Genomic DNA, 6,000 nt, shown 5'->3' with positions numbered 1-6,000 from the left:
AAATTCATGCTTAAAACTTATAACCTAGCCCTTCACCCTGCCAAACAAGTCTATTTCACCTCCCTTGTCTCCTCACTATCCCACAATCCCAAACAACTCTTTGAGACCTTTCACTCCCTCCTCAGCCCCAAAGAACAGGCCCCTGTGACAGACCTGAATGCTGGAGAACTAGCTGCCTATTTCAAAGAAAAAAAATCGACAACATTTGCAAAGAAATCTCTGAAAACTGCATGGTCAGCCCCGATCCCAGTTTCATCAGCACTGCCTCCAGCACCTACTCACTATCTACGTTAGAACCAACAACAGAGGAAGAAGTCTCCAGGCTCCTTTCCGCTGCCCGCCCCACCACCTGCGCTAGCGACCCCCACCACCTGCGCTAGCGACCCTCTCCCCTCTTCCCTCCTCCGGTCCCTTTCCCCAGCTCTCATTACTCACCTCACCACAATCTGCAACCTCTCCCTAACCTCTGGTACTTTCCCCTCCTCATTTAAACACTCCATCATATCCCCTCTACTTAAAAAACCAACCCTGGACCCGACTGATGCTGCCAACTACTGACCCGTCTCAAACCTCCACTTCATCTCCAAATTACTAGAACACCTGGTCTACTCCCACCTTACACGCTTTCTCTTTGACAACTCACTCCTCGACCCCCTCTGCTTTCTACACTCGACCGAAACTGACCTTACAAAAGTAACAAACGACCTGATGACTGCAAAGTCGAGAGGTGACTACTCCCTACTAATCCTCCTTGACCTGTCTGCTGCATTTGACACTGTCGACCATAACCTCCTTCTCACTATGCTCCGCTCTATTGGTCTAAAGGACACTGCTCTCTCCTGGTTCTCTTCCTACCTCTCTGACCGCTCTTCCAGTGTTTCCTTTGCTGGTTCTATCTCCGCTCCACTTCCTCTCGCTATGGGGGTACTCCAGGGCTCGGTCCTTCGTCCCCTTCTCTTCTCTATCTATACTGCCCCAATTGGACAAACCATCCACAAATTTGGCCTCCACTACCATCTCTACGCTGACGACACCCAACTATACACCTCCTCTCGTGAGATCTCTGGACCATTCCTCCCAAATATCACCGACTGTCTGCCCACTGTCTCCAACACTATGTCCTCCGTTTTTCTCAAACTAAACCTCTCTAAAACTGAATTCCTTGTCTTTCCACCTTCCAACCGACCTCCCCTAAACATCTCCATTCCAGTGTCTGGCACCATCATAACCCCCAGACGGCATGTCCGATGCCTTGGTGTCACACTGGACTCTGACCTTTCCTTTACCCCCCACATCCAATCTCTGACCTAAACATGCCACATGCACCTCAGAAATATTGCTAAAATACGTCCGTTCCTAATCAAGAATACGCTAAAGACACTCGTGGTTGCCCTCATCCACTCCCGGCTTGACTACTGCAACTCGCTACTCATTGGCCTTCCCCGCATCAGACTCGCTCCACTCCAATCCATACTAAACGCAGCAGTTAGGCTCATTTTTCTATCTAGTTGTTACTCAGACGCCTCTGCATTATGCCAGTCGCTGCATTGGCTGCCCATCCACTGCAGAACTAAATTTAAATTCCTCTACCTCACTCACAAAGCTCTGCATGGCGCTGCACCAGCATACATCGCCTCCCTCCTGTCAGTACACCACCCAGCCCGCTCACTCCGATCCGCTAACACACTCAGACTAAACACCCCTGTAATATGAACCTCACATGCTCGCCTACAGGACTTCACCAGAACAGCACCCTTCCTCTGGAATGCTCTACCCCAAGGCATCCGGACAATCCCTGATGCACGAAATTTCAGACGTGCCTTAAAAACGCAACTCTTCAGGGAAGCATACCAAATCTCCTGACCTAGTCCCCTGCTCCCCCCTATGGTGCCCCACCCCGTTTGCCTTCTAATAATTGATCTGCACATGAAATTCCCTATTGCCTGTGTTCCCCATGCCTTGCTCCCCCCCCCCAAGCCTGCACCTCCTGTACCTTCCCCAACCCATTTGTGTCAAACCCAATGTACCTCACATCGTAATTGTTGTATTGTTTTGCATTTATCCATGCCTGAAAGCGCTGCGGAATAAGTTGGCGCTATACAAATAAAGATTATTATTATTATTATTCATTTTAATCTCCTTAGGGAACTTTTGATCATTTGATTGCTTCTACATGTCAGGTTTGTGCTGCTGGGATCTGTGGGTTCTAGGAGGTTCCAGGAGCACACCTTTACAGGTGAGGAATAATTGAGCTGGCTGGATGTGGAGCTTTTCCAGCCCACCAATCCCCTCTGGTCTGCTGCATACAAATACCAGCTTCTCTGAAAAGAGGATGCTGGTCATTTTACTCTCTTCACTCATTCTGTTCTATTCCCACTCAGAGCTGGGTGTTATGCATGCTAGCCTGAGGTGTTGCTCTCGCCTTCCCTGAGAACGGTCTGGACACCTGTTGTCTCTGTCTGTACCTTATGCAGACTCCCTCTTTCCTTTTCTTTGACAGATGCGACCTCCAGACATCTGATGTCATATATGGTCAGATGGATGGTTCCTGACTTGGTTCCCTATATGTCAGCAGGGTAGTTGACTCTCTTTCCCCTTGGTGTGAGGACACTTGGACTAGATATAGTATAGTTTACTATACATGAGAGTTCAGAGTGGGGTTCCTGTTCTGTGTGCTGTGCATTACCTTGTGTGTAGGTGTGAACAGTGACATGTTTTGTATGCTGGTGCAGGTGGCCAGTTATGTGGTGTATGAACAGTTATGTTCTCTGTGTGTCCTTCTATCTATGCTTAAAGTTGTATAAGTTGTCTTTGCAATTTTTATGATAGTTGTTGTATTAGGACACTATCTTGCGTCCATACTGAGGCTTTTGTGTGCCCAGCGGACGTAACACTACAATATACTGCAATATTTCAGTGTTGCAGTATATTGTATTTTTCACATCCACATATTGTTTGAATACATGGTAGCCCTGCAAGCCTTCACTAGGCCCAGGACTTCCATGGCAGTCAGTATTTATCATGTATGTCAAACAGATGTAATTGGAGTTATCTCTGATAGCCGGTGTTTGCAGTGGGTATCAACTGTCAGAAACACCTGGTACCGGCAGTGCTATTGGGCTCAATTCCAGAGACTCTTTCATACCCACCCTTCTCCTCTGTGATGTAAATCCACTAGTTTGGTTCGCTCAACAATAAAGATGAGAACAAAGAGCACAGTATGGAGCATGCCATTCAAAAAGTTTTACATGCATCATCTATTTACATAGGACATAGCAACCAACATAAAGCTTTTGAATCACAAATAATACATATGACTCCATTCAGCACACCCCCAAAAAAATACAGATAACACTAGACCTCCTAAACAAATATCAACCCAGACCAGATGGTCAGCTACCTTTCCCAGTATCTAAACTTCCTTCTGCTCTTGGCAGCCACTGCAGGCTTCTGTTCCTGCTCCATCTTTTTGTTGCCTTTACCCCAGTGCCCCTTTTAGTGTCTTACCTAGATACCTTCTTTAGTGTAATTCCAGCTTCCTCTTTTTCCTATCTTTCTTAGATATCCCCTTTAGTGTATTATGCAATTTCCCCACCTAAAGGGGTTGTCCAGATATAAACTATTATAGGGCTTTAATTAGCTTAGGCCAAAGCCATTAATAGTGGATTGTCAGGGGTCTGCCACCTGGAATGCCAATTAATATTCTTTTCACTGAGCCGGTACAATTGTGCACTGAGCTGACTTCTGCAGGTAGCCAACAGCTCCATTCCCATTGCAATGGGGAGGTTTTGTATTATTGAAGTGCATGGGAGCTTTGTCTGTAGAACCAAGCCTGGCAGAGAGGACAGAGCTGTCTGCTTCCTATAGAAATCATCTCAGTGCATGTGCACCTATCAGTGTGGGTACTAGGTGGCTGACCCCTGCTGATCTGCTCTCTCTGGTATGTCCTAAGGACAGGTCATCAGTAGGGTATTAGTGTACTATGTCTCCACTGGAAGTATGGGTTAGCCGGGCTCACCTAAGGTAACCAAAGGCACACACATACCTTCACAAATTCCCAAAGTTCGAGCTGAACTGCCAAGTGATCAGCCCCAAGTCTACACCTACGGCCACCTCCGAACTTCCCTACCAGCTAGCATATGTTTTCTTCGCAGCCAAGACTAGGGCTGCACATCCAATTGTTCCAAGAAGGCATCATGAAAGCTGCTAAGCAGAAACCAGTAGCACTCGGGAGCTCGGAGGTTGGCGTGGCTGTAGCTTCGGGGCTGATTGCTCGCTTGGCAGCTCAGCTCGGGAACTCAGGTCGGGAGCTTGGAGGTTGGCGTGGCTGTAGCCTCAGGACTGATCACTCGCTCGGCAGCTCAGCTCAGAGCTCAGGCTGAGAGCTTGGACATTGGCATAGCCGTAGCCTTGGGGCTGATCACTCGTTCGGCAACTCAGCTTGGACCTCAGGAATCTGTGAAGGTGTGTGGGAGGGAGTCAATCAGAAGCTTTTAGCAGATTTGGCCGTGACCTTGGCGTTACCTGTAGCTGAGCCCGGCCAACCCATACATCTGTTGGAGATATACTACACTAATACCCATCAGTAGTTTAGAACTGGACAATGTCTTTAAGTATTTAGCCCTGGTACTCCTTTTAAGGTCCTTTTACATGGGAAGAGGTGTGGGCAAATGATGACTGACACTGTCACTGGGACAATTATCGCTCAAATTCCTGCAGGAGAGCAGGAATCAGAACAATTCTGAACGATAATCACCCTATGTAAATGGGCCTTTAGTGTCTGCTTCCGATGTTCTTTCTTATTGTCTTCCTCAGATGTCCCCTTTTAATGTCTGCTCAAGACCCCCCATTTTGTAGCATCCCCAGTTTCTCCATTTTAGTGTATGGCTATGGTACCCTCTTTTATGTCTGCTCCAGATATCCCCTCTTTACTGTTTGCCCTAGGTCTTTCATTTACTTGAGACCCCAAGACTCTGGAAGCTAAGATATTGCAAGTCACCTTCCTTTTTTTATTTTAGGGTGAGATCCCCAGATTTTTTTTCTGAGCCAGGGGAACTTCCTAAGTCTTAACATTGCAGTTCTGCACTGATTTATCAGACTTTCTGGACAATTAGATGCTCGATTGAAGGAATTTCCTTGTGCGCACATCTGTTTGTGAGCACTGTCAAGAATTAGATCATCATTACACCTCCACACCCAGATTATGGGCACCGCCATGGCGCAAGGTCAATTGTGTAATCGCGTCATGTCTTCCAAATTCTTTTTTTATAAATCATATGACTATTAGTCTGAACATTAGCATCTCTGCCAATTCTCTAGGAGGTATTACATGGAACTGTCAGAAGAGTAGCCTACAACTATTGCAGCAAACCACAGATTTGTCACTGATCCATTGTGGGGGAAATTTGTAAGCCGTGATCTTCACACCTTTAGAATAAATAACGTGACCACACAGACTGTTGGGCTAATTTGATCTGATGCAGGAACGCTCACAAAAAGGATGTTTTGTCCAACTAATCTCTTCCTAGTGAGAATTTATGACATTGTGTGGTTGGTTTCTATGGAAAGAACAGACTTATATATGGGCTTTAAATAAGACATTTGTATGAAGAATATCGTTGGCCAAATACATTGTTCTCTAAATGGCTGCCGAGAAGTCAGTAATCCCCAAAACTGAAAAAAAAGAAAAAAAAAAAAAGGCGAACATAGTCGAGGGACGCGGGATACATGTTCAGTAGAGAATTTACCTTCTTCTGCAGCTGTGTTGCGGACTTACTATACAAAGCAAACCCAGACTCTCATGAAATCATTTAAAAGGGTCATTATTTCTGTACAGGAGCTGATACTCAAGGAATTTACTGATAATATAATCTTGTTATAAAACCCAACATATGTAAACAGTCGTAATAAGGTAAAGATGGCGCATGTGATATCATATCTACTAGTTATGTCATATAATCACATGACGCATCAACTGTAGCCTCCAGTGCCTACACAGAG

This window comes from Eleutherodactylus coqui, chromosome 6, assembly GCF_035609145.1.
Source record: "Eleutherodactylus coqui strain aEleCoq1 chromosome 6, aEleCoq1.hap1, whole genome shotgun sequence".
NCBI lineage: Eukaryota > Metazoa > Chordata > Amphibia > Anura > Eleutherodactylidae > Eleutherodactylus > Eleutherodactylus coqui.
The sequence above is the reverse complement of the archived record's forward strand: the minus strand, read 5'-3'. Positions refer to the sequence as shown.